This window comes from Wyeomyia smithii, chromosome 1 (assembly GCF_029784165.1).
Source record: "Wyeomyia smithii strain HCP4-BCI-WySm-NY-G18 chromosome 1, ASM2978416v1, whole genome shotgun sequence".
Classification (NCBI taxonomy): Eukaryota; Metazoa; Arthropoda; class Insecta; order Diptera; family Culicidae; genus Wyeomyia; species Wyeomyia smithii.
The window spans coordinates 202,913,295-202,936,129 of NC_073694.1; the positions used below are offsets into that span (position 1 = coordinate 202,913,295).

The window sequence follows — 22,835 nt, forward strand, 5'->3', positions numbered from 1 at the left end:
AGAAAGAGTGCCTGTGGGCTGATCATGGATTGGATGGGAATAACTTTTCAGTTTAAAGTTTGATATGTTTAGATATGCGATTCAACAAGCACAAACATTGTGGAAGCACCTCAAGAAGTTCGAATAAGATGTTGAATAGGTCCGGTTTTGATTAGGCTTTTGATAGAGCGCTATTGACTGAGTTTATCAAAATGCAAACAACATCTTCACATTTACTATCTGCGTGACAGGTCTTCAAGTCGCGATGTTACACGAAAACCGGTTCCGTATGGGCTGGTTGTAAGAATTATCGCACAAAAATCAACCTAATGAAAAAATGGTAAAATTATCGTTTATAACTTGGTATGTGATGAATGTATACTCTGCATTTTAGATGAAACTTCAAAACAATAAGAATCTATAATTAGGCCTAGTAACCGCCAATTCGAATTATGCCTTCGCGACACCTAGTGGTGAGCACTCTTAGGACAAATTACCACCAGAAAAAAATCTGTTCATTTCACTTGTTGTAGTTGGAATCATGAAAGTTCTGAAGTAAGTCTCATTTCAAAATATTTAAGTACTTCAATACAATGTTTACAGATCATTATTAAAGTATATGTTATATACTGTGGTCGAAAGAAACAAAAAGTAGAGCTTAGTTTCCTAGTGCCTTTTGCCCTCATCCTAGCTCAATGGTGTCTGCTGAACAATTGTTTGTATTAACGACCCACATAATCTCAAAGTGTCAAAAGTATATTTAATGCTTTCTATGAAAAAATTCAAAAAATAAATTTTTGTGTTGAGAGATAGAAAAATGGTTTATTCGGCAAAGTTCTAGAACATATAAAAATATGACACTTTGCTGAATTGACAAAATCTCCATCTTCATTGGGTACAAAGTTGTAGAGAATTTGATATATATTATCCCTTTCCGACCGAGCCCACACAATTGTGTAGGTAAAAAATGACTGATAACAAAACCTAAATCGAAGCAAGTTCTATATAAAAACACTTGCTTGCTCCTTTTTTTATTTTTCGTAGCAGCTGCGATGTTGACACTAGCGGTGTGAAAAACAAAACAACGAATAGGACATTCAAAAAGCGAGAGAGATGGTTTTGTTTAAGTCACCTTCTACCTGCGCAATTATGTAGGCCCGGTCGGAAAGGGTTATACAGAGTGTTAGGTAGCTCACTTAAAATCCTTTAAGGGGTGATAGAGGACCCTATTACATGAAAAAATCCTCCTACGCATATGGTCAAAATTCAACTACTGCAGAGTTATTCACTTTTTCAGTTTTCGGTTATGTATGCCTTTAATGTGGTCTAGCACAAGAAGTGTGATAGCTATCTCAATTCTGTTGGTTTCGTTGGAAAGCTGAGAAAATTTCTTAATCAATATTGTCTTAAAAACGTTCAACTAGAGGAATTAAGAAGAGCTTAGTAAGGAATAAATGTGAAATCAAATGTTTTTTGAGAACTAAACTGCTCTGTCTGAAATGTGTGATAAACATGGATTTTGTAGTTAACTAAATTAAACATTGAAGGCTACTCTACAAGTTGTTCTTCGACATCAAGCATCTAACTCTATTAGTTTAGCCGCTATTTTACTTTAAAAGCAATAAGCTGCGCCGTCATTCAGTATTGCAAGGATCACAATTTTCTGCTCCACTCTTTTACGCAGACGCGTCGTTGAATGAAAGCGCAGCTTATTGCTTTTAAAGTGAAATAGCAGCTAAACTTAAAGAGTTAGATGCTTGTGGTCGAAGAACAACTTGTAGAGTAGACTTCAATGTTCAATTAAGTTAACTACAAAATTCATGTTTATCACACATATCAGACAGAAAATTGCTGTTTAGTTTATTTGTTTATTTGTTTATTTGTTTATTTTAATTTATCTGACAAAAGTCTTAATAAATAACATGAATCAGGGTCAAGTCTACAAAATATTTGCTTGCTTCAACTTATACACAAACTTGCGGGATGATTCGCCAAACTCAAAAAAATCTTCAACACTCAGGAAGGTTCTGACTGCAGCGGTGGCAGGTTCGTAGAATCCAAATGATGTGCGGTGAAAGGAGGTTTGAAGTAGGCCAGTAGATCTTAAGGCACGTTGAGAAGCACGGAAGTTTAGCTGGTACAGGAGCGACGGTGAATCGATTTCTCCATTCATAATTTTCGCAACGAAAGCAGCTTGCTGTATTTTTCGGCGATGTTCAAGTGTGTCAAGGCCAAGTAGCTTACAGCGATCAGTATACGGTGGGAGGTTATCCGGATCACGCCAGGGTAGATCCCGTAGTGCGAATCGTACGAATCTTTTTTGAACACGTTCTATCCGCAAACACCAAGATAGCTGGTGGGGGAACCAGATCATGCTGCAGTTTTCGAGTAATGGTCGTACCAGTGAACAGTAGAGCGCTTTTATACAGTGAGAATCTCTGAAGTCACGGCTAATTTTAGCAATAAATCCTAATTGTCGATTCGCTTTCGATATTTCGATATTAAGCTGGCATGATGCAGATGGAAATTAAGCTTGGCATCGAGTAAAACACCAAGGTCGCACACACGGTCGACTCTTTTCAGCTCAAGTCCTTCGATGCGATAATCGAACATGATCGGGTTTGAAATTCGGTGAAATGTCATAACCTCGCATTTTTTAATGCTGATTACTAGCCAGTTCCTGTGGCACCAGTCGACGAAAACATTTAGCAGAGCTTGTAGACGGCGGCAATCGTCAATTGTACGGACTACCAAATACAACTTTAAATCATCCGCGTATACCAACTTACAACCAACCTTTAACAGTAGCATAGCATCATTGAAGAAAAGCGCAAACAGTAAAGGCCCCATGTTGCTACCTTGTGGAACTCCCGATGTATTCGTGAACAAGAACCAATTTTCACACGTAGAATCCGGCCACATAAGTATGAACTCAGCCATACGATGAACTGACGTGATGCTCCTAGACGGGTAATTTTATGCAACAATATGCAATGGTCAATGCGATCAAAGGCAGCCTTCAAATCGGTGTAAATGACATCTATTTGAGCTCTTTGTTCCATATTTGAGATACACGTTGAAGTGAACTCCAATAGATTTGTACACACTGAGCGATTCGGTATAAATCCATGTTGCGTGGTAGATATGTAATTTTTAGTACAATGAAGCATGACATCGCTAACTAGAATCTCAAACAGTTTAGAGCCTGCCGAAAGACTAGTGATGCCACGATAGTTCCTGACATTAAGTCGGTCGCCAGATTTTAGTATTGGAAACATAAAAGACTGTTTCCACACTTCGGGAAATTTTCGTTGCTCAAACGATTTGTTAAAAATACAGCGCAGTGGATTTGCCAACACAGTGGCACATCGACTGATAATTATGGCGGGGATGCCATCGGGTCCCGGTGAATAAGAACGTTTAAGTTTCTTCGCTGCACTAAGTATCAAGTCGGTGGTAACTTCAAATGTGGTTAAATCAGCCGAACCGGCCGGGACGGCAGCCGCCGCAATTTCCGCATCGAAATTCGAGGCAACTCTGTCAGCAAACACGGAGGCGAAAAAATTTGCGAAGAGTTCACATGAGTCAGATTCTGAAGCAGAAACTGAATTATCCAGACAAACATTTACAGGTATCGAGGAGCATTTTCTTTTGGAGTTGACGAAGTTCCAAAAATTTCTGGGGTTCCTACGGAGGTCTGTCTGCACACGTAGGACGTACGATTTGTACAATTCACTATTAAGGCGACGGTATTCGTCGCTGGCGCTTTTGAAATTGCGTTTCGTTATCAGCGTTTTCAGACGACGATATTTTCGCTGTGCATTATTCCGAAATCGTTTCAGATCGCGCAACCGACGTGTGCACCACGCAGGGTTATTCGGTCGCTTCACTAACGGTACATTTACGTTTAACCACTGGATTATAACGTCGCAAAAATGTGCAGTCATATCGTCGACATCAGTGCATAGATGTATAAAAGTCCAGTCGAAACCCAACAAGTAATCTTCGAGTGCGACGAAATCAATTTTGCGATAATTCAGTGATCGTGTTATACTCTCTGCGCTTAGTGGAGCAGCGCTATTTGAACACAAGTTAGGTAGCTTGATTGTCAGGGGCGGATGGTGGCGGTCGACAGGGAGCAGAGGTGTGATACAACTATCCACAGTAAGTCGGTGCTCAGAAGAACAAAAAACCAGATCCAGCGTGCGATCGTTATGATTCCGTTGAAAGTTTTGCTGCTTTAGATTCAAAAAATCAGTACCATCTATCAGAGTCGCACTAGCAGCAGGTAGTTGATCGGAGGCTGGAAGAGAATCGGGCATCCACATGATACTCGGCTGATTGTAGTCGCCACAGACAAACACAATCTCATTTACAGTGCTTTTACCAGACAGCTCACCAATAGAGGAGATGTGTGCATTAATGATGTTGACATCCTGACTCCTATCTGGTGGAATATATACACCACACAGCAGCAGTTTAGTTCCTCGAACCGTGGCACGGACGCAAACTTGCTCCAAACTATCTCCATTCACAGTTTCGATGAGTGAGCTATGATGACACTGCGCCACAGCAATCAGAACACCACCAAAACTGGATTTGTTGCTATTGCGCACACTGCGATCGCACCGATAAACGTTGAATGATGTCCCAAACAGTTGCAGTGAGTTGATGCGGTCATCCAAGCCGGTCTCTGTCAGTATTATAATGTCGAAATTACACTCACAGGTCGTCAGGAAGAGCTCGTCAATTTTGGTTCTTAATCCCCGCGTGTTTTGGTAGTAGAGCCAAACACTACCGTCATTGTTGTGGTCGGTACACTGCAACACAGGATTACTCAGCGCAAGAGGAATATTATCATTAGACAAATACTCGCCTTTGGTGGAAACCCGAAGGTTCCCACCGTCCACAGAAGAATGCAATAAATTCAAATAGTTAACTCCTGTGCCCTGGGTTGTCTGTCTGAGTTTTTTGAACGATCGACAAATTCACGGAATAGCAAGCCAGCAGGCCAGGAAGATGGGTCCAGTGCACGAATTTTCAAATCGGGATCCAGTCCAACTTTGTATGATACGAACGATAAGCTGGTTACGTCTTTATCTTTCGGAACAAGCCGAATGATTTCAGCGGAAGCGGTTGTGTCCAGGCAACGAGAAACAATTTTTTGTATATCACTATTCGTTGTAAGCGGGTTTAAACCAGATATATATAGCCAAAATCTGTTCGTTACAACAGCAGGAAAAAGTGATGGAACGGAAAGATCGCTCAGATTTATTTCCTTTGTTCCAGATTCAGCAGGGGCACGAATGAATGGCTGGCGCTCATCACGCCGGCGCTTCACACTGCGTCTTGGCCAAACCGGTGTGTCACATAGAGAAGGGGTAGCGGGTGGCAGTGGCAGTTTCGGGTTAGATGCGAAATTGTCTATTTTTTTGCTCAACGCTTCGACAACGCCGCACAGATGTTGAAATTGAGTGTTTAGATTTGGAATATCGGGTGATAGCGGTTGTTTTATTTCAGAAATGTATGTGTTTATACTGCGACCTTTTAGCTCATTTCTGCAGAAAGAACAAATTAACTTCTTTCAAACCGCGAGCGTTAATTCCGCAACATTGCTGGCTGATATGCAAGTAAGCTTCACAGAAACCACAGCGCAGTGGCTCGAGGTCGTTTATGTCGCCTTTACACTCGCAGCATTGTTTTCTCTCCATTACGTTCTGTGCGAGGTTTTGCAAACGTCAAGCACACAGTGAGCACACGAAATAAGCGATGAAGCTGGTGCTATCGGTGACAAAAAGTACCGGCGATGCAAATGAAATAATCACTTCGCAAATCAAACACAGGCCACGAATCACTTGTACTCCACGATATGTTCCTGATGAAAGGATAAAGTTTTCACAGAAGATATTTTAACTACGGCTGCACACGTTGTTTAACTATTGAAATAGAAGTTCGATTTTAGGTTTATCTTATACGTATTCACGGTTAGATACACTGAACCAAAATATATCTCAAAAACCTAAATTAATATCTCAATTTTAATATATATATATATATATATTAATATATATATAATATAATATATTAATATCTCAAAAACCTAAATTAATCCACCTAGTGGTGCAGAAACCTTTGTTATACTAACTATTACTTTATACATATTTGGCCAGTCACTTACAAATCGTATACCATCATAAATCCAATTTCAATAATGAATAAAATGAATTTGAAAGATAGTTTTCAGAGAGTTAAAGATGATCATTGAATTAAAGCTTAACGTGGTTTCTGCAAATAATACGAATGTTATCAATGGAGTACATGAGTCTTATATTTTCGATCACAAACCAGTTTTTAAATGCTGGCTAGAAGTAATTGATTTTTTTTTAGATAATCGAACGTGGTGAAACAGTAATAGATAACAATGATGCTGATTTCACATTGGAACAGCAAATATGTATGTTAGTTTAATGCGGTTCTACTTATTCGCTTTAATTTCAGAAATCGCAGGACCTAGATTTATGAGTCAGCATCAAGTTTTTTTTTACGAATTGAAGCAAACTTATACAAACCTGCTCTCGAAATATATTGTAGAATTATACAGGAAAAAAATATAGCTATTAAGGAAAGTTGTCAATTTAATTCTATCTCAAATGCATTATCTGAAAATGAAGGTTCTCCACGATCTTTGAGAATCTTAGATTTTCAGAGTGTAGGCGAGAACATTATCCGAAATAAAGACTTTTTAAGTCTTGTTGCGATAACGGGAAGTGTAATAACATGGATACTCTATTTGCACTTAGTCTTAAATTAAAAAGCAATATCTTACATGAGCATATTGTATCATTCATAGAGATAAGTCACTTTTCACCTGCGCACACTAGTAAACGTGTATAGCCATGTAGTGTTGCTTCAGCACTTTTTCCTAATTTTACCGATTACGTTCACCAGTTACTTTAGATTCCTGGTCACAAATTTAATACATAAAATAAGTATTCAACTGAAAAATTTTCCAGCCGTTCAAAACGTAGCATTGTAAACAAAACAGCGATTTATTTGTGTTTTTCTCAACGGGTGGCACTAACACATTCGTACGTAAATAGGTCATACATCTTTGGTAAAGCTTTTCAAAATATCTGCATCGCTAATTGTGTTACATGTGCAAACTGTGGGATCAGATTTTGCTACAATGCTTGGCTCCCGAAAGCTGTAAATGTTTCTTGCTCTTCGCAAATCTTGGTTCAACGTACAATTTAGTATATATTTTATAAGAAGTGAGGACGGAAGCTTCGGAAGCGAGAAAAGGAGCTAAGTAAGCATTACAGTTTCTTCTAAAATCTGGTTCAAATTTCCAAGAAAAAGCTTAAGTGTAATTTATTTACACCAGTTAAGACGCACTACAAAGAGTGTAAAGATTATGAAAAGTTGTCCATGAATGTTGATTTCCTTTGAGAAATAAATAGCGATACAAAAAAAGAGGGATAGAGAAAAGGAAAGAGCAGTGAGAGAGAAAAATTATCCAGAAAGTAAAATATCCCATGTCTAAAATATACTTTGGTCAAAACTCTACAGTTCAAGTAACCAATGAAAGATCGCACTCAGTATGATTTTCAAAGATCTCTGGGGCTTATATTTGAGCATGCGAACATCAAAATTGGAATTCGCGTTCTGTAAAGAGAGTTTTTTTTTTTGTTATTTCTTTTTTGGGTCGATTTTGATATACTACACATATAAACAACATATTTACACATACATACGTACAGGCACACATACACAAACATACATAAACTTTTCAATTCGTCGATCTGAGTAAATTGGTATACAACACATGGCTCTCCGTGCCATTAATTTTGCCTTAAAAGTTAAATTTCTTATATAAAAAATACTCTTTGATCGATATTTTAAAATCTAAGCCACTGATCAAAAATCCACTCGGTAGCATTCTGGGGGACCACAGTAGCTTTCGTTTACGTATAAGATCATTAAAATCGGATATTGCGTTCTGTAAGAAAGGTGCGTTAGTATTTTGTGGCACATACATACAGACAACATACATACACACACACATACACACGAACAGACATTGCTCAGTTCGTCGAGCTGAGTCGAATGGTATATACGATTCGGCCCTCCGGATCATGGATCTATTTTGCGTTTTTCGACCATTTCATAACCTTTGTTTAGTATAACAAAAGTAAAAACATTTGATTTCATGTTTGTTCCTTTCTAAGTGCTGCTTAATTTCTCTAGTTGGACGTTTTTAAGACACTATTGATTACGAAATTTTTTCAGCTTTCAAACGAAACCAACAGCATTGAGCTAGCTATCACACTTCTTGTGCTAGATCACATTAAAGGCAAACATACCCGAATACTGAAAAAGTGAATAACTCTGCAGTAGTTGAATTTTGATCATATGCGTAGAAGGATTTTTTTCATCTAATAGGATCCTCTATCACCCCAAAAAAGATTTTAAGTGAGCTTCCTAACACCCTGTATATTTTACTGTCTTACCAAGCAGTCGTCATCAAGCAGAGACGTGTCATAATGAAACAAAAAACTTGAAAGTTTTCGAAAAAATAGTCTAGAACTTTTAATAAGTCAAAACGTACCTAATACCGGACTGAACTAACTTAAACTGAATAGAGCAACGTAATCAGAAAATTTAAGAGAAGGCCTTGGATTCAAATGTGTGAATCTCCAAAAAAGAAACTGAAAGTCTAGGCAACAAGATTTTCACAGTTACATGCCCCGTTCGATTTTGGCAACACGTCCCAATTTTAATTTTTTATCATGCCTACCGGACTAAAGAGAAATAGCCAATTACATAGCCAATCCGAATAGTGTTGTCTGAAGCCTACCGGACTGAAATGAAAATTCAATTCAACGCTTGGATGGTTGCTGGTAACACGTCCAAAGTTTTTATGTTATCATAATTGAACCGTGCCAAAAACGAATGAGGTCTGTACTAGAGTAGAATGGACTGTTGACTCATTTGCTCCATTCAAATCTCTAGGAGTGGACGGAATTTACCCAATACTTCTTCAGAAATGCAAAGGTAGAATAGTACCTGCTTCAATAAAATATATAAAGCAAGCCTTTTACTAGGGTATATTCCTACAGCTTGGCAATAACCCAAAGTGGTGTTCATTCCTAGGGCAAACAAAAAAGGCAAGTCGTCACCAAAGTCCTTCAGACCAATGAGTTTGGTCTCTATTGTTCTAAAAATAATAGAAAAATTTATTGACGAATACATCAAGGACGCAATACTTTGCATAAACCCGGTGAGTAAAACGCAATTCGCGTATCAAGGTAGACAATCAACAATGACTGCTCTTCACTCAGTTGTAACAAAAGTTGAAAGATCTTTCGAAGCTAGAGAAGTTTTGACAGCATTTCCTCAACAAGGCTATCTGTGCTTTTTGGGCTTGCAAAAAGACATTTGGGAAAAAGTAAGGGCTTAAACCTAGAACAATTTATTGGATCTTCTCAACTATAATGTAACCTAGAATAGCATATGCAGCATTGCTATGGTGGCCGAAAAACAAAGACTCAACTCGAATTCAAAAAACTGCAAAGGTTTGCCACTCTTATCGCAGACTATTCGACTAGATACGGTTAAAAGTGCAATTAGATTCTGTCGTACTCGTACATAAGACCTAAATGATCACCCACGCATTTTAAAGAAGCTAAAACATCGAGAGTCTGAGTACTTTACTCAGGGGCGACTCGCAAATTATTTGTTTTATTACTATTGAAAACTAACACTAAAAAATAATTGAATATAAACATAAATTTGAATTTGGAATTTATTTTTCACCTGGCGTCCCCTTGTTCAATGCACAGGTTGCACCTATGGACGAGTCGCCCCTGACTTTACTTATACTGGACTGATCTTTTTTTAAAGCTAACAGGAAGGCCTGAAGATGACAAATATCGGCTCTGTTGCCTAAAGAGTGGAAGTGCTCATCATTTGTTGTGCGAAAGCCTAGCAATACTTACCAAACGGCGCAAATTTCTTGATAAGGAACTTCCAGAGCCTGCGGATTATGAGCTAGTTCCCCGAAAAATGTTGTGAATTTCATTCGCCGCATAAATCGAGTAGGGGCTGGCATATCAAGCTCTGGAGTAAGTTCTTCAGTGGCGGTGGGAAAAATGGCCCATGGTTTTCTAAGCTAAAACCTATGCCTTTTTGGAATGTACTTCGATCTGCTTAAAACAACAAGGTAAACCTTTATTGGGTTCCTGGACACTATGGCATCAAGGGAAATGAAAAAGCGGATGAACAAGCAAGCGCTGGATCATCCATAGCACCTAAACCATTCTGTAGGGTTTCCTTTAGTGCTTAAGATGGAGCTATCAGAATGCGAAAAAAGTCAGGTGTTGCTGAACTGGGATAGCACCACAAGAGCTCGGCATGCAAGTATAACTATACATCAAGCCTAACGCTTTAACCGCGCAAAAATTGTTAAACCTTTCAAAGAAGGATCTGGAGTACTTAAACTAGACTGATCACTGGTCACTGTCCGAGTAACTATCATTTAAAGGTTTGAAAATGACAAGTGTCGCTCTTGTTGCATAGAGAGTGAAAGTGCTCATTATTTATTGTGCGAATCCCCAGCAATATTCACCAAATAGCCTGGGAAATATGAGCAGGTTCTCCGAACAATGTTTTGAATTTTTTTTCGCCGCATAACACCGCATTGTGACAGATGCCTTCAATCGCAATAATGACCATTAGTGACCATTAAACTTGAAGCAAAAGAGGACACACCACAATAGATCTAACTACTGGTCGCAGTAGTACAATGTTCACAACAAGGAACAAAATTCTAGTCGTCCTCGTGATACCTCGGAATTCATGATGGAAATGTCCATTGTATCAGATATGGCGGATGAGATTTTTACGAGAACCAGAGTGGTGAATACGATGAGATCCTTTGAGCTTTTTAAAACTGCAAATGTAGATGAAACATTCCCAGCGTTGCACAATGGTCGGAAAACTAAGATATGCGGCCAAAATGATTCAGTTGGCTATTCAGGTATAACCATTAGAAATGACAATGGACCTAAGTGGCTACCCTGTGGGACAACAGACTGAACACCAGAAGTGCTGGATCTATGCCAACAACTTTCTATTAATACTGAACTGGGTGGCAAAAACCTGGAAAATCAGGGAATGTCAGGGAATTCATTTTTTGATCAGGAAAAACTGTAAAACAATCAGGAAAAATTTTTCAGCCAAAACGCAATTCGGGATCTGGTATTATCTACAAAAAAATGGAAAATATTCATGAGCTTCATCAGTCAAGAAAGTAAAACTTTGACTGGTTTGAGGCCACACTTCTGGAAGTCCGATTGAGCTGAACTTATGTATGAGAAAATTGTTCAAGAAAACGAAACTTTGGAACCTTATTGCTGAACGAACTTCAAAGGTCAATTTTTTCTATACAAGTCATTGCCACCACCATTGCACGTGTGATTTATGACCATCACAAAATTAAATTGCTGTCCCGCGTTTGTGTCAGCGGGGTCCGGTCCAGTTGGCTTAGAAAGCGCTTGTATCACTTCTTCACGACGTAACTCCAGCAGGCTCGACTGGATTGTTTATTTTATTTCAAATATTCAGCGAAAAGGTTGGCGGTTTCCTGTCCGTTGGAGGAAGCGCGGCTCATTTCGATGCATTCTTTTTAACGCTCTCCATTTGTCTTTGAGAACTTCGATTATTTTCGTTGGACACCACTCCGGGTACGGATTTTCCCAACTCGATCGTTCCTTAGTGAAGGGGATAAACCTTGCGAAGATAGTAAAAATTACGAAGTGAAATGACAGGACGTTGAAGTCTAGACAGTTGTTAACATTCAATGTCATGATTCAAAACATCGATAGAGTTGAGAAATTTCCAGCATTGATGCCGCCTCTCCTCGCTCAAAATCGTCTTGAGAGATGAAAAAATATTACTCCACGAAACGTACCTTAATGCTGCTTTCTGTTCATTAATACAAGGTTAAGGTGCTTTTTGGACATCATAACTTCCAGTCCCCGGACGAACACCTAAATTTCGCATAGCTAGATTCTCTAGGATTCCTCACATTGAAATCGTCGGCGTCCTCGATAAGAAATCCTGAAAAAATGAATCCCCAAGACAGCCCAGTCTATAGAACTTGGATTTTTGAACGAAAATCGAGTTTTGAGAATTTTTTGGATACAAAACCTTTCTTGTGAACCTTACTCTCAAATACACAATTATTGGTTCAAAGCTCATAAAATGACTTTCACAGGCCATTTGTATAGTTTTGGTGATATGCCCTCTAAATCATCCTTCCGTAACAGATTCTATTGTGGCCATAAGAACAATTAAATAAAGCAAGGTTAAATGCCATTTTCGAATAAAATTATAGCCCTTTACAAACAAAGCTGTCCAACCAAGACGCGCCTTGATGGAACAAACATTTAGAAAAACTAAGAAAGTTAACTAGAAGGATATTCAAATTGGGATGCTCATAAAGAGTCCCTTACACAATACAATGAAGAATTTAGAAAATCACGTAGGAGGAGCTAGAAATTAATATGTGAACAAATTGAAAGCACCCCTGCAGCCGAAAGAACATCCGAAGCGCTGTCCAAAGATCACACGAATGGCTTGGGCAGGATAAAGAAGGACGACGGTACTTTTACTGCTGATTCTCTTGAAACACTAAATGTTATGATGGAGAAACATTCCCCAGGATCAAGATCAATTCTATATGAAGTAACGCAAGACTCAAATGCGCCATGTGCTGGTTCGACTATCGCTAGGAAAAATGCGCATTACATAGCCCGCAATATCTTCACTGAATCGAAAGTGGACTCATTTGACCCCTATAAGTCTCCGGGACTGGATGGAAAGCGTGACACAAGACTTTCAATTAGCCTAACCTCCGTTATGTTGAAGATAATTAGTCTAACCTCCATTATGTTGAAGATCATGTAAAAACTAATTGACTACCACGTCAAATCAACGTACCTAGAAACCTTTCAGCCGAGTAGGTATCAGTTTGTATATCGTAGCAACATGTCAACAGTGGATGCAATACATATGCTGACGAAAAAATAAATCGCACTAGCTGCGTTCTCAGACATAGAGGGAACTTTTGATAATGTATCCCAAAACTCAATGCTGAACGCAATGAGATACCCTGGAATTGATACATTGTAGCTCAAAATGTATTCAAACAATCCGGAAGAGTCGTGAGATAATTGCACTATTGGGTAATACTACCCTCACAAGGAACAAAACGAAGTAGTTTTAGATCAGAAACTCAGCTGGAATGCACGTCTCAGCTGGAATGTCGTCGATAAAGCTACGAGTGCCCTCTGCGCGTTTAGCTATTGGCAGAAAATGGGGTTTAAGGCCAAGTATGATGTATTGGTTGTACCAGGCAATAATAAAACCAAGAATAACGAATATCTCACTAGTGTGGTAGCCTAAAACAAAGGAACGGTTAACGCAGAACAAGTTTGGTAAGTTGCAAAGGCCAATTTGTAATGCAATTATAGGGGACTCCGTCGAAAGCCTTTGGAAAAGGAACTTCGGAGCCTTTCGAGATCTGGTCTGCAAATCCTAATTTGGTAATACATTTCATATAAAATTCATTGTCGAAATGGGAGGAAGGGTGCGATAGGATGAAGACGATAGTGTCTGGCACGACAGGATGGCAAAAACCTGGAAAAACCTGAAAAATCAGGGAATGTCAGAGAATCAATTTTTTGATCAGGGAAATCAGAGAATAACAGGGAAAGTGAAAAACAATCAGGGAAAAGTTATCAACTAAGACGCGTTTTTTTGTACTGCTCTTTAGCACCAAAACGATTTTTTTCAGCGTAAAAGGCTAATGCGGAACCTTTACTGTTTGATTTCATATCCAATCGAGTACATTTTTCACTGGGATATCAGAGCTGCGTTTAGTTACGTTGCATCTTTTTATGCCGACTGCTGAAAAAATCAGGGAAATTAATGTTATATTTCAAGGATAACACTAAGGTCGCTTTTTACGCGTTTCTTTACGTGGATGCAAATTCACGCGGTATTTTTTGCGTGGATTTAGGTTTCTCTTCATGAGGATTGCAGAATTAACGCGGATTTTTTTACGCGCATTCTGGAGTTTACGCGGTTTTTTACGCGGCACGTATCACCCGCGTAAAAAGCGATTTTAGTCTATAAAAAAATCAGGGAATTTGATACTAAAAGCTTTTTCACCACCCTGCACGAGTACCTATACTAAAGAAGAGGTGGCAGTGGTCTAAATCTTTCAAAAAATTGGGTATTTTCAAAACCGGGGTGACGCCCAGTGAATTAGTATTGAAGGTGCTTTTCATAACACGTCCTATTCTGCAATGGGAGGAAACTTCTACTGCAGGGAGGAAAATGGATTTCACACGAGTATGTATTGTTGACTGGATTTAAACTATGCTTGTAAAAAGAGAAATTGCTTAATTAGGAAGCTCGTCTAAATGAAACCAGAAGACTTTGTGGTATAGTGGGTATATACACTTAAAGTTAGAGTCACTTAACGGAAGTGTACCCAAGAAACTGTAAAGTTGAATAACTCCGAGTAAAGCAATGTTAGGGCATATGCGTAGAGAAATTTTTTCCACCAAATATGGCCCTCCACCAGCCAACAAGGAACCAGTAACCCTGTACACTGCAATTGTATATGAACCTTGAATCCATCTAGCATCTAGCATTTTCCCAAAATGCGAATGGAACAAAGAGCTAATGCGAACAAATATCAACGAGCTAACACTACGCTACACAGAGAATCGTGAGAGGAATCGTTTCCGTGATATTGATAGGATCTGTCTGACTCGCACAAGGAAAACTTTGTCATTGATCTTTATTCTGGGAATTCACACTCAGCATTCTCTGTGTGTTAGTTGGGGTTAAAGCAAATCACATTCCTATTCGGAACTAGACCTCCTGTTTATTATACACAGACTTCGCAGCCAAAAGAGTTAAGAGTACAGGACAATTGCGGGGCTAGCGCTACGATCCTACGGACACTAATAGTCTCTCCCGAGCCGAGACTCGAACCTTGTTAGGCCAGCATCGTACTTCAAGACCAGTTCGGAGGAGCTAGTTGGGGTAATGTCCTTTAACAGCAGCTAATACGAATCTGTTCGTATCCAATCCTGCGAATCCTTGAAGTGAAATGTTCTGAATCCGATGTCCAATGACAGGGTAGTTTCGACGATTATTTTCTCAGAATTTCTTTTCGAGGACTCCCACAATTCCAATGAAAGGAATCCTAGAGCATTTATTTGCAATTCGCCCGGAGTAGTCTTCAAACAGCTGTCGTCACGGTCGTCAAATTGAAAAATAATATCAAAACGGCAAGGCATCCATTATTTAAATATAATTGCATACTATCAGGCGTATTACGCCCGAATTGTTCATTTTTCATAATTTGTAGTCTCACATTTGATGCTTATAAAATATGCAACGTCTCATTAAAATGGTTAAACCAAAAACATGCAGTGTTCCCTTAAAAGTTTTCATTTTATTTAGGGTATCGGCTGTATTATTGTCAGGTTTTACCTATTATCGTCCAGGGGGTTAATGGAGTCATATATAATTAACTCATTCCCAGCGGAGAGAAATTAGATTTTACCTCGAAAAATGACCTTCATTCTCGTATTATTCAGTAACTATATGCACAATTAACACAAACTGTATTGCATATTGTAGATCGATTTTTTGTCTAACCGTATTAAATAGTTTCGTTATTCAAAACTGCGAGTAAAATTGTTAAGCTACAATCAAAGTTTAAATATCAGGTGATGCTATTAAGCTTTTGTAGGAAGGTGCTATGCATTATGAAAAACCATTATGTGAGATATTAATGGACATTGACAACACCTGACGCAAATAGAGCTGATACCCTATGAATTGTACAAGTTGACAAAAAAACTATGCAATTAAGCAAAATTATGAACTGTCGAAAATATTCGATTGTAAACAACAAACTACAAAAGATTATTCAATGTGTTCTACAACAACGGCGTGCACAACGATAACTTTTGAATAGAGTTTCAGTTACTCACAATCGTGCAGATTTAGACAATTGGTATCTCAACTCACCACGAACAAAAGAGCGTTCATCACGCCAATCCTGCGCGCAATTTTCATCACAACCCTCCCCGTGGAAAAGCGTTTGTTTGTTGCTGTGCGTGCAGATGCAACGAAAAGCTCCATGTGGCGAAACCGCCACCTCCCCAGTCATGCTTTGTTTTACAAGTTACAAGACTAAACTGTTTTCGAACCTAAAATGAAAAAAGGCCAAGATAAAGAAACGTAAATCCATCGAGCGAACACTAATTATTCATTTTTGCTGCTGCTATCTTGATTGCGGCGGGGTCGGCGAATGAACGAGAGAAAAAAAACGAGAACATGAAACAAAAAAAAAACGCATAATGTTAAGATGCTTATCGCTTTTTCCCCCGGACTGATGATGGCACATATAAGCCAAACATGGACACCGACAACAGTCGAAAACGGCGGAAAAAGATAATATCGTCGCCCCCGTCCGTGAGGGAAAATTGTGTTATACTACATCGCTAATAATTCTCAGCCATGTTTTGCGGCTGCTGTTGGTTCGGGCTCGGGCCGATGGGATTGTTTCTGATTTTTTTTTTCTCTTCAGCTAGCTTCATAATATGCGTGAAAGGTTGGGATTTTCCCTTTTTTTTCTAATTCAAACGAGTCTACCAGAAGAAACCGTCCGTGGTGAGTTGAGAGCCGCGGCACGGCCACCACCAATTGTGGATCGCCTGCTATGATAATGGTTAATGAGTTTTCTACCCCCTCTGCTTGCTGACCACCGTTTGAACCCTCGGTGGGATTCGGCCTGGAACTGGGTGGATATATAATAGTAAGGTGATCCGCTGAAACCATCTATCAACGTCACACGCCGGGGTGCACACCCGCCATGCTATGCCAGGCCACGCCATGGGCCCCCTGAACTCGATCTTGGCCGGGGCAACTGTCGTCAAACATGGGCGTTGGGTCGCTCGAGCTTGTGGGAACGATGTTAATGTTGACGAGTGAATTTAGTTTAGTTAAATGTAAATATTATAGATAATTTCGTATTTTGTGATAGCTAAAGGCAAATTTTTCAATGCTAGTAATACTAATCTACTGAAGTAGATCAAAATATTTGGTCGCAGTGGTTCGAGTTTTCTTTCACGAAAATGTTAATCCTCTTGGAAACCGAAGTGTCCTTAGTTCAAAGCAAAGAAGGGTTATCATTTTCAATAAATTAAGCAGCTTTTTTTCAGCAAAAAATACAACTTTTTTAAAGGTAACTTGTTAATTAAATTGAATCTTCCACCTCATCACCGTTAAGTGGCATCGAACTAGTATAATTACTGAAAATAACTTCCCGCAACACCTTTCACATGCGTTTTTTTTTCTTCCCAATCGGGAATAAACAAACAATTTTCAAAACGACTCTATCATCCTGTTGTGAGCCTTACGGCAGCCGCAAATTGGTCACATTCCCTCTAATTTCCTTGCGCTCTAACTGATGACAGGTCACGTATCGTATGTAGGTACCTACGTATGCTACCGGATGGGACTTGAAAGCCAGGCAGCAGTTCGTCATCTGCTGCTGCTGTCACCAGGTCACCACTGCTGCGTGGATAATTCTATTAGTCAGCTCTAATTTGGTCAGAATGATTGTGTGGAAAAAGTGCCAAACAGTCGGAGAAACTACTCACACCTTTCGCAGGTACGCATGCACTTCCAGAAGGTGAATCCGCATATCCTGGGAGCTAGTGGAAGATCACAGTTAGCCATGGTTTCGCCTACTAACCATATGACGGTGCATTTCAGCTGGCGTTGCTGGAGGAAGGAAGGATAGGGCAAACTGACTTTCTGGCGCACGTTTAACGTGTAGGAAAAGTAGCATCTAATCATGAGCTTGGAGTTTTCCTCCAGCCAAAAAGTAGTTATCACTTTAAAATGACATTCCAAAATGGAGTGGTTGTAATATACACCAGCAGTAGCAGCAGCCACCAGTAAGGCCACCTTACTCATGGGAAACATGGAACTGTCAGATGAGATGATTTGTTTATTTTGTGCTGGTCTGGTGCGTGTGTGAGATCTGAATTTCACAAAATGAGGTTAGAATTGTGAATACATGCTGGCGGTTGGAGTCTAATATGTTTATCAAAACTGACGACGATTCCGTAATTTCTATATAATGCATTTTAGATTAGATGAAAGAAAAATAACACACCGACGGAATGATAAATGCTTCTGTCTTAGACGAATGGCACGATTATGGAAGTAACACGACGGGGGGATGGGAATTTGAAAGCATCAGCACAATTTATTTCCTGCTCCCCTCCCCCCGTTACAGAGCATTCCAAAGAACCACTGCAAATGACGGCGGAGGCGTAAGAAGTTCCATTTTTCTGCTTCAATTTTTTTTCTACTGTTATTACCGTTAATATTATAGTATGTCGTTGCTCTCTACTCGCTAATGGCAAAACGAAACATGCGCACCGCTTCGGTAGCTCGATGTAAAGAAAATAGATCCGTCCGGTCCGCAATACAACAACAATAACAACAACAACAACAGCGGGAGCAATTTCGAATCTACTCACATAGGATGTGCCGCATTGCACTCATTCCACCTCCTGTCCTGGCAGCGGCACGGACTTCAACGACAACGTCGGCAGTAGACCGGCTTTTCCAACAGCAACTGAACCCGGGGGAAAATGTGCAACTTCATCTTGCGTTCATTTTTCATCTCAATGGCGGTACATTGTGCGTGTTCTTTTCTTCTATCTCATATCACTATTGGGCTCCTTCTTTTTTTCCTCTGCTGTTGCCCTTTCACCAACCGATGGTTTTTCTACTGATTACTAGAAAGAGAGAGGTTAGTTTATCCTGCTTTTACAGGCTATACCGTATCAGTTAAGTGCACAGGCTCGAAATTAAATGCAGGTCAAATGATATCGAATCCAGCTACGTAAAGATATTGATTCCAGCAATAGTTTAAGCGTTCATATTGTTCGTACTAATCGAAGAAAAAAATGGGAAACGTAATAGCTTCTCATATACGCCGCGTTTTTCGCAGGGTACAACATCATTAATCACACAGGACGAAAATATTTCCCATTTTCAAAAGGCAAACATGAATAAAGATAAAGTAAAAGTCGTTAGTGAGGACTGAGGAGAGAACGTTCAAAATAATGACTTAGTTGTTGCGAATAGCTGAACAGAAAACTTAAACATTATCCAAACGCTCTTAACTGATCGTACTGACCTAATATTGTCCATGTTTTTTTCTGATCTTGCTAAGCTTACACTGTTAATACATGGCTTCTAAACCAATGTATTACATTGTAGCAGGCACCAGGTTGTGAGAAATCTCTGTTTTGTGACGATACAAGCATTTCCGCAAAAGGAAAAAGCCTTCGTGTTATATGCAGTCGGCTTCAAAAAAGCTTAGATATATTTTCTTCATACTTACAAAAATGGAAGATTTCCCCTAATGCTTCTAAAACACAGTTTATTATTTTTCCTCATAAGCCAAGAGTTTCATTTCTCAAACCCACCCATAACCACGTTATTAAGATGAACGGTGTGGTCTTAAATTGGTCTGATCAAGTTAAATACTTAGGGCTAATTTATGATAAGAATCTTACTTTCAAGGAGCACATTGAAAATATCCAGTCAAAGTGCAATAAGTATACCAAATGTTTATATCCTCTTATCAACAGGAATTCTAGACTTTGTCTCAAGAATGAACTGTTAATTTACAAACAAATATTTAGACCAGCAATGTTATATGCAGTTTCCATCTGGACAAGTTGTTGTGCAACCATGAAGAAGACACTTCAAAGGATTCAGAATAAACTTTTAAAAATGATTTTGAAGCGTCCTCCCTGGTTTAGCACGAACGAGCTACATAGGCTCACTAATGTAGAAACATTAGAAAATATGTCAAGCCAAATTATCAACAAATTCCGACAAAAATCGTTGCAATCCTCAATTGCAACGATTAGCTCTCTTTATAGTCAGTAAGATAGTTTTAAGATTATTTTATGTTTTGTTTTATTTCTTTTTTTTTCTCCTTGACAAGTAGGTTTAATAATTTTCCTACAATTACATTAACTTAACTCTCACGGAAACGCGACGAGAGACAGGACACAACACTTATTGTTCTTACAAAACATAAAAAAGGAATTTGATTTACCTTTTTAGTCGACCGGTTTCGGGCAGCGATCTTGCCCATCAGCTGGACAATGTCCGACTCCGACTGCTGTGTCCTGTCTCTCGTCGCGTTTCCGTGAGTGTTATCGGGGTTCTTACGTTGGCACAAACCAATGAATATTGTGATTAACTTAACTGCTAATAACATTCAATAATATAAAAAAAAACGTACAAATATATATATAATAGTGTTGAAATGTCACCATTTGTGGCAGAACACACAATATTAATTCTGAATAGATATTTTAGTACATAAATAAATCATTACAAACTCAAACCCCCCCCCCCCCTCCCTCCCCCCTAAAAAAAAAGATTGTAGCAGGCCTTGCGTTTTCAAATGCATTAAATTGTTTTTTTTTTCGAATTAAGCAGCTACGCGTTAAAATTTGCTTGCACATTTCTTTTTTGGATTGCACATAAACCATACTAACAGTAAAGTACGCTCGAGTTGGATTTGAGTTTTAATCCAGCATAACAGAATTGCACGGTGGGAAAAACGGACACCGAATTCCCATTAATTAATCGTCGCTTTGCTGGCAACCCTAAATGAGGCTTCAGACTACTCCTTTCCCTTGAAATGTACGGATGTGAAATATTGCTCTCGATACTAGTAAGCAGTGAACAACAGTGAGTTGTTGTTGGGTCTGTTCTAGTCACAAATGAAAAACTTCAATTAATTGGTTTTGATCTCACCATCTAAGGATGTCCGCTTAAGGTGATAACCGCTCTTGAACCGCATACTTTGTATTCATTAATTGTGGCTGCATCACTTATAGTTATAGTCAAGTGATTATCCTGTATAAAGCGCTCTAGTCCACTAGTCTTTTCAGCCGACTTAGGAGTTAAATCATCCTTAGCTGCAGTTGGTGTATACGAGTTCAATCGCATAGCTTTCCCAAACCTTCTTCGGTCAAAAATGGAGTTCCTATGTAATTGATTCGTCTATCAAAATAAATTGTTGCTAGAAATGCGTTACTGTCAAAATGGTTTTTTTTCCGTTTTTCAATTGCATTCACGAGGACTGCCGAAAATGAATTAATTGCACATCTTCTTTCTTTGTAAAAATATACCGAGGCTAATGGCAAACGGTAACTAGCTTCACGCAGTACTGAACAAACTCTTGCCTGTTTATCATAACGGTAAGTTTTTGTAATTTGCGTTGAGGCTCAGTGGTCACTGCAAGTTCTAGCGCCAAGGCAGAATGTTTTGATATGAAATGTCTTACAAAATTGAGGTTTGTTATACAAGTGCTGAGCAATTTTCAACATGACACCTTATTCCGATTGTTCCAAACGATTTCTTCATGGGATTAAACAACTCTCGAATTTCCTTTGTTTGAATTTCCTGAACAGTACATCTAACAACGCTTGGTTACTGTAAGACATTAATATCTTAGCATATGTTCTATACTAAGAAATCTAACTACGTTACCTCATGATTAGCACAAAGGCAGGAAGAGTAGAATACAAATTGTTAGTTAGAGGTTACTCTGATCAGTTCCTTCTGTTTCAGTTTGAATAAGCGCTTATATACAATAGTGTAATATGTGTAAAACGTTCTATCTGAAATATACATAAAAAATGAATAGCAAGTAGAAGGCTTCATCAGGTCGCATGTACTGGCTGTTCTACTGTTTCTACTAGCAAACTAACGATCATAGTTTTTTCTCTTTCCCATTGACGAATAAAATCCAAGATTGACACGAATAGAAAAAGACTCGACGATGATGCAACTAAAAAGTAACATTTTCTCACAGTTAAATCTAAAAGCTAGGTAGAACTTCTCGTAATTTTTATTGATGAAAGTATGGAGAGTAACAGTTGGAAAGCATGATGGAAGCCAAATCGCCAACTTCCGATATTCCCAAAACATCTCAATGGTCACCGACAACGGTAGTTAATGTTGCATACAGAATACCGGAAAACGTCGATTTACTCTTCGTAATCTGGAAATCGCCGTGCCGGGCTTCAAAATGGCGTCTGACACCGATTCTAAGTTTTTGCGTATAATCTCGGTTTTAGAAATATCAATATAGGAAAGTGTTAGAACACTATTTGAATTACACTGCTTCGCAGAAACGGTAAGTCTAATTGGATTGGATTTCGAAATGTTGTTACACATCAATTTGCTGTATCTTGGTGTCAGTTCCAAGAGTACAAATATTAGGGAGTACTTAAGCATTTTCTTCAATTTTATCCAGCTTTCCGAAAACCGAAGTCTTGAAAAATCTTGACTTCCTTATCAATTCCCTTGTTCTTCACTGGTTATTCCTTTCTTCTTCACTGGTTATCCCTTTCTTTCCTTTCAATTCTATGACCATCAGCTCTGCACAAAGTACACGTATACCAAGTTTGGTGGAAATCAATACAAGCATTCAAAGGTTATGTTGAAATATAGATGCATACAAATCTTGATTTTTATATCAAAAGAGAAGAAGCCTGTTCTGAAAACGTCGTTATTATTTTCCACCCAATTTTTCTTGACAGACACGGCGAAAATTTGGCACACATCTTTAAAATCACATTCAGAATGTTTCAAATGCCTATAAATTACACGATATGCTCATAGTTTGTAGTACATTTCCGGTTAGAAATATT

The 22,835-nt window shown here is 38.8% G+C and overlaps 1 protein-coding gene across 6 annotated transcripts in view; it reads left to right on the top strand.

The window, feature by feature from the left end:
• Positions 1-22,835, top strand: part of LOC129719074 (segmentation protein cap'n'collar) — a 130,937-nt gene that overhangs the window by 37,685 nt on the left and 70,417 nt on the right. The window lies entirely within an intron of this gene.